The sequence below is a fragment of the Etheostoma spectabile genome, chromosome 4, assembly GCF_008692095.1.
Source record: "Etheostoma spectabile isolate EspeVRDwgs_2016 chromosome 4, UIUC_Espe_1.0, whole genome shotgun sequence".
Lineage (NCBI taxonomy): Eukaryota > Metazoa > Chordata > Actinopteri > Perciformes > Percidae > Etheostoma > Etheostoma spectabile.
In genome coordinates this window covers 9,258,942-9,271,217 of record NC_045736.1, presented here as the reverse complement: position 1 = coordinate 9,271,217, position 12,276 = coordinate 9,258,942, and the positions used below count along the sequence as shown (strand labels likewise).

Below are 12,276 nucleotides of genomic sequence, written 5' to 3'. Positions count from 1 at the left end.
TGTCAGAATGGCTTCCACACCATTTCAGCACTCTTGGAAAGATGGTTCAATTACTGTGAGGGAGCTGGAGGAGTGTGCCACGTGTGAGACACAGACTGAAGCTATTTAAGAGGCAGCCTCGTAAAAGAGATTTGTGCCTATCTCAGCTGGTGCTGTAGTGGTGCGCAGCATCAGTGGAGGGGTCTACGCGCTGCAGCACTGAGCCTCGTTCCCGCTACGACCCCCTTAATCTGCAGAAACTGAGTGCTCCCCGCCCGCATTATGGATCATTTAGTAAAGCCATAAAAGCTAGGTGTTTTCACATGAAAAGTTTTTCTTCACTACTTCCACTGTGATTCTTTCCTCTCTCATCCACGTAAATGCCCCAGGAGAGAGAGGTGACGAAAAACGAGGGGGAGAAAAAGGAGGGTGAGAGAGAATGAAGAGAAAAGGGGAGAAAAATCTGCCATGTCATAAAAGCCAATCGCCTGCTTACGTTGATCCGCTTCCAGACCCCTACAAGGATTTGGGGATATTTTTCATCTCTCCTGGCAGAGATTGTGAGTCTAATCTTTTGGAGGCTCTGAACATGTGCCTTTTAATACGTGCTGATACTTGTTTTTGCTGACATTATCTTAGGCCAGTGAGACAATTCACCTTTAAATGTAAACCTATCATTACTTTCAAGCGAAGTCCCGATGAACAATGACACAAAGGGCGTCCCTTCGATCTAGAAGAACTAGCATTAAGGTACAAAAAACATTCTGTGCAGAAACCTGATAACCTCCCTTTATCTGGCGGGACATGATTGTGGACACAGCGTGTTCCTTCACAATGTCAAAAATGTGTAATTCACACAAAACTAAGTGTCCACGCTACTCTGCTTGATCACATACGGGATTAAAGTGACAGCCTTAATCAATTTCACAACTGAAAATCTATCGTGCCGCACCCACACTGTCCCCCCCCTCCCCAGGTACACACTGATTTCATACACATGACCACACACTCAGCCCAAATCAATTATGTCAAGGGCTGTGGTTGAGCACATATGGTAGATACTACTGTCATACAGTATACATAAAGGAGGCTGGTAGAGAATATTGATTGTAACTTGCTCCTTCTTGTAGCATTGCTCTCTTCTGTGACCCTGCTGCTCCAAATGTCTCATCTCCGTTAGCATGCAGGCCCCGGCTGCCTAATGGTGCCTGTAGCAATTTGCAGCCTCCTGGGCAACCTTTCCAGACCACAGCGACAGGGAGGGTGATTATTACTGATCCCCCTGGGAGTTCTCACATTACATTAAAAGAGGCGGGGATTTATCGCTTGTATGCTGAGGGTGAGAGCAAGAGGGAGCTACAAAGATAAAGGTCAATTGAACAGGAAGAGAAAGATCAAAGAAATAACATGTTTTGTTTGAACGTCTTTTCCACAAAGGTACGCTACATGCATTAGTTGTTTTACTTCATTCGTAAAAAAAGCCCTCTGAGTTCATGGTTTGAAGTCATTTTGAGTATTACAAAAAATTTTGAAAAATATTGTTTAACCATTATTGACAGGGCTTCTTTTTTACTGCTTCACACCACAGATGGCAGTATTTATGTGTATTTTGTTAGGCTAACATTAGTGTTATGCTGTTGTGCACAGTGATAGATGGGCATGGACCATCATGAAGACAGTTAACTGCACATTCCACAGGCTCCTCCTATGCTGCCTCTTGGCTTTTAGTCTTGTCAAACCTCACTTCAGGTATTTTACGAAGCACTTGTGGACTACATTTCTTTTCCGTATCAAATTGTCCTCAACAATACAGCAATACATTTTATTTATCAATAAACTGTACTGTAGTCATGATATGCTTGATCCTTGAAATCAATATAGTGTTCATTAAAAGTCCAAAGACAAACCGCTACAACGTAGTTAAATTAAAATGAAAACTGAATACACAAGGCTTTTAGTATTTTAATTACATGCCTTGAGGTATGGAGAAAAGCAAACTAAATGTTCAGACGCTGGCACTTTGTTCAGTAGATAAAAGTGCAGGACATTGTCTTAAAACATGGCCTTTGAGATTTGTCAATTTCTCTTTCTTCACCAAGTTGATAAATGAAATGGTTTCTTTGATAAAAAAGGAAATGCCAGTCTAAGAATACTATTATGTTACTTCGAGCTGTTGTTCTTGTGTTTCTAATTTACACTACACCAACTTATATTGTTTACTGATAATAACTCATAGTGGTCAGCCTAATTCGGTTATCAGCCTGCTATTTGCCTGTTTGTTGTTTTTTGGACACTGATTTGTCAGTCAGTCGTGTGTTTACATGCACAGCATTGACCGGGGTATGGTATAACCAATAAAAAGTGAATCAACCAGTTATGCAAATTCTCCCCATATATGTGAGCGGGGAAGAATGAGGAGAATGACAGAACTGTTATGATTATTATATCTGTTTCCTGTTTTTATTTTGATAGTCTTGTTTTTTTTTGTCTAGTCTTGTCTTACTTCCTGCCTTAGTTTTCCTGCCTTGTGATTGTCCGATGCCTTTTCACCCGTTCCTAGCCCTTGTGTCACCTGTCTCTTGTTTCTGTGATGTGCTCCCTTGTCTGTTGTCAGATCATTGTATTATGTCTGGAGTCTCTGTATTGTCTACCCTGTTGGTCTCGGTGTTCCTGATGTTTTGCTTGTTCCTTTTTTGGATTCTTCCTGTTGTCCAGACACCTTTTGTTAGTTTGATTCTTTATAATAAATCACCTGAATTTACTTGTGTTCGCCGTCTTGCACTTGGGTCCTACATTCCCTGAAGCTCCATGACAGTAACTCTACCTCTGGTAAACGTTTTTTTCTTCCGGTTGACCTATGTCAAAATTACAACGAACACTAAATTTGTACAATTAACAACTTAATGTTTCATGTAGCTACAACCCTCTTGTCACAGCATAGGTTCCCGCCAGATAGGCTGACCAGAAAAAAACTGGACACTTTGCGTGTGACCGTAGTGCTCGTACACGCACACGCTTTGTAACGTGACCATGTGCCAGGTCGAACATAGACCAGGCAGATTCCTTTTGCCGACATTACAAAACTACTGCTCACAATATATTGGGGTATCTCAGTTAATATTCGGATTTTCTTGATATGTAGCCTACTATCTAAGACATTAAGTGAGTTTTCTGTGGAACCAACTTTATATTAGAATTAAAGCAATCTTTTGAAAATGCACCCACTGAGTATGTTAAAACTTTGTGAAAAGGTATTCATAGGAATTCATGCATGAATTAATTCATGATTTGTGCATTATCATTTCTTTAATATCTTATGAATTATTAGGAATTGACTTGACAACACATCAACTAAACATTAGGTAGGCGGGTCCATTACAATGCACAAGTTGTTCTTTCTTACTCTCGTCAGTCCATGTGTTGTTCATGAGCGAAAAGATTGGCTCAACGAGAGCTTTTGTCCCGGTTGTTTTTCAGTTTAAAACGTAGAAAGGTCTCTACCTAAACCGTAGCCAAATAGCATTGTTAAACATTTGCCTCGCCTCGGATCACCCGGTTGGAGCTGTGTGATGTGGCTCAAAGGGAAGTTTTGGGTCCCTACTGGAGCTGCTGCCCCCGCGACCCGATACTGGATAACGATGAAGATGGATGGAACGTCCTCACGTTAACATGGAAAAAAAAAAAAGTTAAGCAATTGGCTTTTGGTAACCAACGGTGGTGAAAAATTAAGAAAGTCTCAATTGACTGTTAAATACAGGGCTGAACAATACCCCACAACCCCCGCATGCAAAAAGTGGTGAGATCCATGGAAAGAAAATCTTTGTTGTTGTCACCAAACCTCTGCAAACAATCGCAGTGTCCTCAACAATGTTATAGGTGACCATCCAAACATTTTATTTAGGAATTTTGAATGCGCTTTACCGAATATATAAACAGTTTAAATAAAAAAGCTGAATTGTGAGTTTGTGTCACTAAGTTTTTAAAGGTCAATACTTTTTAGAAATGAAAAAAACAAGCATATCCAAAAGGGCTAAAAATAAATCCAAAAACACGTTAATGAAAATACATAAAACGGAATCTGAAAAAAAACATTGTTTTATAGGGCCCTAATTGTTAAAATCATACGCTGGGCGCTTTATTAGTCTTTCTACATGGGTTTAGTTAATGAGCGGGCTATAGAAAAGACCACGTCAGCTACGTAATTGCTGACAACTGGGACAATTTCATATTGTTGGAGGTAACGGGACAATTTAGCGTCCTGACAGGCTTTTTTCGGGACTTGGGACGCCCAACTCAAAATTGGGATTGCCCGGTCAAACCGGACGTCTGGTCACCCTTCCGCCAAATGACTGACAACTTGTTTGGCTCATTATAACATTATCGTTACCAGTGTCGGTGGTATTAAAAGCTAACTTTGTTACCTAGCTAGCTAACCAACAATAACGTTTGTAGGGTCGCAATAGGGGATGCTCGCTTCCACACTTTTTGCAGTGACACAGCGTTACACACTGGGACATGGACGGTCGGTTTATCATCTCCAATGTGCTCTGCTGCCTCGGCAAGGATTTTCCGCCGATGGCCCGCATTTTTGTATGGTGTCATAGCAATGACACAGCACGCTGATGGGTATGTCCGGTTCAAAACCCACTCAGGGGAGTGGGGAGGACAGTTGAGGCATGCGCAGACGCTTAAACCGATCATAGTCCGTTAAGGTGTACACATGGAGGATACCCCGGTTACGAAGGAGTTCTCTATCTCGTTAACCGGGTTATTAGAATTCAGATTTAAACCGGAGTAAGGTGTTTACATGGCTTTGAGAAATCAGGGTATTGCCTTAACCCCTAATATATATTTTTTTTAAACTGCTTGATACCCACTAAGTGTTGCCTGAGGATAGAGGCTACGGCACATATGACGTGGTTGTCCCACATCTCTGCCACTCAGAGGTCATCAGGTCCTCTCTAATGGACCCACATTATTAACAGGATTAGCTCGTGGAAAGGTTTCACCCGGTTGTGATCAAGCTGCCCCTTGTAGCCACATTTCCATCCACTCTCTCGCTGTCACCCATGTTTGATGTAGGTAAGGATGCATTCCTCAGTGACTAAATGGTTTCAAATCCGACTATTGTGCTACTTAGTCAGTCAGCTCACGTAAATTGAAAAAACTGAGTGACAGATGTCTCAGTATGCATGTTGTAACATGGTGTAATACGATTTGAAATTGGAAAGGGCTGTCTTTATTACCTACTTTAACATTAGCTGGCGTGTGAAGCATAAGCTTACCTTGGGGGGCCACTGTGTCACTGCCGAAAATTTCTCTGCAGTATGTGCCTGATATAAATCTCAATCTATCTTATACTTACAGTAACGGTAAAAGATGCAGATGTGTAGACTATTGTATTGACTGGCAGAATGCAGTTGACAGTTAAAACTTTAGAAGGCAGCTTGAAGCAAACATTTATTTAACCCTGGGCTGGGGAAAACCATAATGGTGATGAGACTTTCCAAAATGAGACTTTCCAAAACAAACATTAGCCCAACAGCCCCCAACATTCTACATAAGCTACCGGTATTAAAATGTAACCACCAAAGCTGTTCATATAGAAAGATCAATTCAGAGCCTATTTCCCTTTCTCATCCAGCTATATATATCACTATACATGAGTAAAAATACATCCCATTATCGTAGAACAATTAACGAACAGCTAATACAGATTATAAAACACATACTTAAAAGCATCAGAGCATTGCAACAAAGCAAACCCAGAGTAACTATGAAACACACAACACACTTCCGTGAATGATACCATAAACTCAATTCCAGTCAACAGTAACAATCTGAAAAATGGAGTTTACAAGAAATCTGCATATTCTTAGGTAATTAAATATGTGTTTTTCAAAGGTTTACATGCACTTACTACATACTTCAATACACCTTAAAAAAAACAAACACACACAGGCATCAGCTCTATTTCTCTGTTTCATTCCCTTTTTCCTGAGAGAAATAATGCAGACGTGTAAGTTATCTGCACCAACACAACGTAAAATTTGCCTATCTATTAGATTAAGACCTTGCTCTTTCAGAAACCCGAAACCCAATCAGGCTGAGGTCAATCCACAATTAAATGACTCGACCATACTTCTTTGTGTGCACATATGCAAAACTAATAATTGTAGTCTTCCTATAAGCAACATCTTCATTCATCCATATCCTCTACTCTTTTACTTTGTTATTGTGAGGTTAGTTTTACAGGAAGTTTGTGCTGAGACTAATCTCATGCTTAGCAACCTCACAGTGTAGACCAAGTCAATGAAAGACCCCGTAAAAGAAAAAAAAAGAAAAAAGAAAAAAAAAAACATGTTATGAAAACATTTGAGACATAACGTGTATTTAGTTCCTTATGTTTAGAAGGCAGTTTTATTAACCTTTGTCAATAGCAAGGCTAGCTTTTTCTCCCTGTTTTCAGACTTTATGCTAATATGAGCTACGCTCAAGTGGTGTGTGTGTGGGTTTGGGTGCATTATCTGTGTTTGAAGTTCTGATCTAGCTCTTTGTATGTTAACCCATTATGCAATTTAAAGTAGTATCAGTGAACTCATGGGGACCTTTAGGATGACACAGGGCTTTTTCAAAGATGAATTTGAGGTTATTCATAATGGACAAATGGCTGTTTTAAATGAACAGACTTCTAGATCTAACATTTACTCGCAAATGGACATGAGGCATAATAGCTTTTAATATCATAGTGATTTACATGATGAAGGGTCCATTTTTGTATCGAAATACAGGGGATTGTGAGCCCTAAGGGAAAGATGACCTTTGGTTTGTAAGTGAGCATCCATTAACCAAATATCCTATAATACACAGTTTATGGTTTCAGAATAATACATTCTTATCTCATTGAAGCCTGCAAAACATACTACTGACTGTGATAAATCAAAACCCTAATACAAGGCATTAAGACTGCATTATTCTCATTAAAATCAAACAATTGTCATGTAATGCGGATCAGTACAACCTTTACTGTGCACTAACCTACAGAATAGTTTAAGACAAAAGTTTAAGTCCTAAGGGGCATGCAGCCATACCAAAGGCAGGAAGGTGAAACAAAAGTCAGATGGAGAATTCATTCTCCAGTGCACCGCTATGTCAGTAAATGTATGCATCTTCTCACAGGTGAATATGTTTCTTAAGCCAGACAACGCCATACCCATTAGCGATGTCCCTCCCTATCTTTTTTGGCCCCTGAGCCAATCTTTTTATATTATTTCTGCTCAATACCGAGTCCTGATCCGATACTTGTATATGCTCAGATATAGAGTTGCACACCGTTTTGTTTTTTACAAAAAATAACTAAGTAAACTAAGTACTTGAAATATGACTTACATATAACTTAGTTCAGCAAATGAGTCATTTCTCTTACCACCAAAACTGTTCTCTATAGGAGAAAATCAACAACCCAAAAATAAACAGTCCCCAGTTCCTCGCTGTCCAACCTACTGATCAGATGTGCACTGAGAGTGATGCAGGGAAACACCATGAGCAGTGTCCAGTCGATCACAAGTGGCTACTGGGAAACATGCAAACTGCAAAAAATATTGACAAGTTGCAAATACTTGAACCATCTTGGTCAACTCATTTCTTTAAAAACACCGATGTGTTAGCTTAAAACACCCCAGCAGTCTTATCATTTGTCAGTGATTGTGCTTACCTCCTATGCCACACGTCTTAGTTTGCTCCAACTAAACTACACCATTCAGATTTTGAATCACTATAATAATAAAACAACACATTAATTTGGTGTTAAATAGAATTTCTACAGCCAGTTTCTTTTGGTTGTTTTCAGTCCAGGATGTCCTCTACCAAGACACTGTATTAAATCCATTTTTCACAGTCTTATCATCATGAGTCAGAGGACAGAGCTAGCAGAGCGGCTCCATCCATGTTCCCTCTTATTTCCCAACATAAGACACGCACGTTTTTAAAGCAACATTCATCACCCATGCACTACAAATTTGATTTAAGACTTCAATTTCTTAGCTGCACATTTTCCAAAGGACAACACAGAGATCAGGCCCTCCAATTTCATCATCATCTTTGTGGCTCCTATTGTATTTGCTCTTTACTCTCCTTTTCAGAGTTAACCAACCCCTAAAAGGAAATGGACAATGTGTCCAAGTCTTTATTTTTGGTAGCAGATGCTAAGCAAACAGGCAGATAGGCGGCAGACAGACAGGAAGTCTCTGCAAAAAGAGGAAGGGGTGGAGGCTGTAAAGCTTTGACAAAGACATGCACTGGGAGTCATGACATAAGTAAAAATGAATGTGCGTCAGGCAACTGACTACTAATTTCCTTCTTACTATTATGGCCTCACGTTTTCTAAAGCAGTTTGCTGTATGGTTGGCCGTAAAACGCACAGTGAGCTTATCACTGGTGTGGGCTAATGCTTGCACCATAAATAAAATGCAGCATAAAATGCAACCCTGCTTCAGATTACAGGAGCTGTATCCAAATTGCATAGAAAGTACTGATTATAACAGGTAATGAATGTAGTACATTCACCCCAAAAAATTGAGAAAATCAAGTCTACTATTTACAGTAATTATATTCATCATGCTTATGTGTGTTGACGAACAGTATTTTTACAGATGATTCAGGGCACAAAATAAAAAGAGGAGCTGCTCACAGATGGAAAAAAGAAAACAATTGTGGATAGTGGTTGAGACAGCTCAAAGGACCTATCAAATAAATGGCTATGTTTTCTTAAGGTTTTGTAATGGATCCAATGAAAAGTCTAAACAACAATGCTTTTAGTCTGCTCTCAACTAATTCAGATTTACCTTCTACGGTTACAGTAGCACATTGTAATAATGTAAATCTTTGAAAGTTTGATAGTTTTCCAAGATGGCTAAGTCCTATTCCTTAAACAGCTGGACATTGAAGTTTTTTATAAAATATTTCTCAAACATGAGTAAACAATACTTTGTTAGTGATTATTTTAGCAGTGGATAGACCACATTTGGGGCTGAGGGGGAGTTTCCACGCCCCAAAGTAAACGCAGTGTCCATGCTCATTGTAATCGTCATGGCATGGCTCACTGATGTACTCAAAGCGTTCTCATACCTAAACAACTAACGAGGTTGATTGCAAAGACAACACACAGTTCTATTTATTGTAGTGAAACGGTAAGTTTTAAATGTGCCCAATAACACGTGACTGCAGTGGCAGTTTAATCACGTTCACAGTTAGTACTACTGTTGGGAAATGGAACTACTTAAAGGTGCAATATGTAGTATATGTACTGTATTAAATCCAAAAATGACCACAATATGTCATCAGATATTAAGGTAACATAGCAGCTGAAATACTAAGTTTTTTGACAACAATGCTAAGAACAGTATATTTTTCTCCTTTAAAATTTCCGTGCCGTGACGGAATTTGTGTTTGTGTTTTGGCCTGTGTGTTGCTATCAGCTGCCCAGTTTGACAGCCGGCCGGGCTGCCAGATGGTCTGTGAAAACGCAAACCCAGCTCGCTACAGCTGCAGTACAGCCATGGAGGAAGCAAATGCACGAACAGGATCAACAGAGATAGATTCTACCCAACCTTAAAAACCTTGGCATGTTTCTACAGTTCATGACCAGAGACGTGACAAATATTGGAGATTTATTTGAAAGATTGAGACTGATTGGAGTTGTCAATTTCCTCCTGAACAGGTAAGCATTAGCTTCTGGCTAATTTATCATGGCTACTAGGGCGGGCATTTTCAGACATTTCAATATTTTGTACTCACATTAATTTTATAGAGTAACTTTACTAGTTACTCGCCAAACGCCAGGGAAGCGGGCCACGGCCGTTTACAACGTGTAGCTCAGTGAGTATTTGGCTGTAAATCGGTAGAGAGACCGTAATTTGCACTGTTTTAGCGGTTGTTTTCTGTAATTTTAAGCCAAGGAAATGTGTCTGTCAGTCGGCTAGAGAGCCTGGTGGAGCGTAGTAGTGGTGTTTTTAGCAGCTGTTGCGTAATTTTAGTCCGATAAAGTGTGTTTCCAGTTAGGTAAAGAGGACGGGGAGGTAGTGGTGGCCGAGATGAGGTGGTTTTCAGATCAGATCCAGACTCCGCTTAAGCACAGGCTTTGATGACTGTCAACATAGCCACAGCAGCTAAGTTAGCTACACACTGTGCTGTCAAGTAGCAAATGTCTGGCTATGTAGACTAGCGCCTAGCAACATTGATGCTGTGTTTTCAACCTGGGAACTTCAAGTCTGGGGAGGGGGGCCGGGGGCGATGACTCTGTCCAGTATTTTAATTTGTACTGCACTAACTTTTAAACACTAGTTGTCAGTATACACATTGGACCTTTAGCAAGAAAACAGATTGGTTAGGGAAGGAAAAGATCATGGATTGGCCTCAAAACAGGAATTGACTTCACTACCCACAAACATAACTGCGTCTACTAAGGTCGCTGCTAAACAACAAGGTAAATATGGGTCATTAGGCCTCTTTGCACAATCAACATACGGCCATTTATTGTAAGGACGGTCTGGATGTATTAGATTAACAATGGAGATCTAAGCCAAAGAGCAAAGACTACATCAGACCTTGGTCACAACCATGACAATAAATTATGAATATAATAATATAATAAGCCATACTATGAGCTATGCTTTAAACACTTGTAGGAGAGGTAATATGCAGCAAAAGCCATGAGCTGGTGAGTGACATGGCAACCGGTCATACGGCACCTTCTTTTCCTTTACTTCTTTGCGTTATTGTCATTGTGCTTGTGACCTTATCACTGACATGCCAAAAAAAATACTGCTGGCCTTAGCTGATGTTCAACAGGGAAACAGGGATAGAAAGTTAAAACAGGGACAGGGACAGGGCAGGAGAATGCTTGACTAAGCAATAGCTGTTACCTCATTAGGGCTAGTGCTCCGAAACGATGTTTAAACATGAACTGCACACTCATTTAGTGTGTAATTTGACTGAGGTGCGACAGGTTGAACAAGGGGGAGCAGCCAAAGTAGAAAGGTCGTGATCATTAAGATTACATTAACTAACCTTAACTAAGCGTGATCTCTATGACTCCATTTTTCTCCTTCTTGAGAATAATAGCTCTCTTCTTACCAACGTTTTGCATCTTTTTTCTAAAACTCTCCTCTTAAACTCTTCTATATTTGCTACCCTTCAATTGCTCTCTCTACCTTCTCTGCTCTTCTTCCCACTTATTGTCAAACACACACCACCACCAACACACACACCACACACCACACACCACAAACACACAATTCAGTTTTGGAGAGCAATGTAGGCAGAAATGCCCATGGTGGATCATGCTGAGGAAGCAGGAATTAATTCCAATCAGACTCGAACAGGGAAGAGCCATTCAATTCTGCACCACTCCTGGAGTCACTCACACATAAAGTACTCCTCCCCCCCTACTGCGTATGTATGATCACAAACACGCACACGCACAAATCAGATCACACAAACATTCTGACACACATATATTGTGATATCGCTTGACAGCCGGACAGAATTTGTTTATAAACATCAGCGGTGTCTGTGACATTAATACAATGCTAATGAAGCCCCCGGCACCCTCGTTCACCTGTCTTTTCCATTTCACTGAGAATTTTAAGCAGCCATAGGAGCCGCTAATACCGTTGCTCCAATAAAAACATGCTTGTGAAGATTAAAAGCATTGTGGTTTCAATATCAAAAGCCTCCATGATAATATGGTGCACCCTCGTCATTATCTACTCTGTGTAGAGACCTTCTCCTCTGCCCCTCTTTCCCTCCAGTTCCCCCTTCATCATTTGCCTTATAACAGTGTGTCAGAATACAACCACAATGCTCATTTGAGAGTAAGGCAATTCCCTCATTCATATGCCTGCACCGTCTTCTTCATTTTCCATTTCATTGCTACATACGGGTCATAGCTTTGACACTGTCCATGTGGGGATCCTGCTCAAATGTCCATGTCATCATTCTACTTTCATTGAATCAAAATCTATTTTGATCTCACAACTCCTTTCTGCTTTTTTCCATCTTCCCAATGGGGGAATATTTGATCATTTTGCTCTTCTTGGCGTTTTTTCTCCCACCTCCCTGAGCCCAGGCAAAGCATTATGTAACAGACCCTACTTATGCATCATGAAAATAGCTGTATATAACTGGTAATTATCCACAGTATGTGCACCTTGGGCCATTCTGGGCTCAAACCGCTTTCCAGTTGGTCCCTGCCTGACCGCCAACTACTTTTCTTTTTTTTTCCTTTCTCTTTCACCC

At 40.3% G+C, this 12,276-nt stretch overlaps 1 protein-coding gene and 1 long non-coding RNA gene across 4 annotated transcripts in view; both read right to left on the bottom strand.

Moving 5' to 3' along the window:
- Positions 1–12,276, bottom strand: part of cdh22 (cadherin 22) — a 187,087-nt gene that overhangs the window by 60,659 nt on the left and 114,152 nt on the right. The gene's annotated exons all lie outside the window — the stretch shown is intronic.
- LOC116687758 (uncharacterized) overlaps positions 10,266–12,276 on the bottom strand; it is a 14,166-nt gene continuing 12,155 nt past the window's right edge. Inside the window, exon 3 of the long non-coding RNA XR_004331627.1 lies at positions 10,266–10,306. This is a non-coding gene — a long non-coding RNA (uncharacterized LOC116687758). The remainder of the gene's footprint in view (positions 10,307–12,276) is intronic.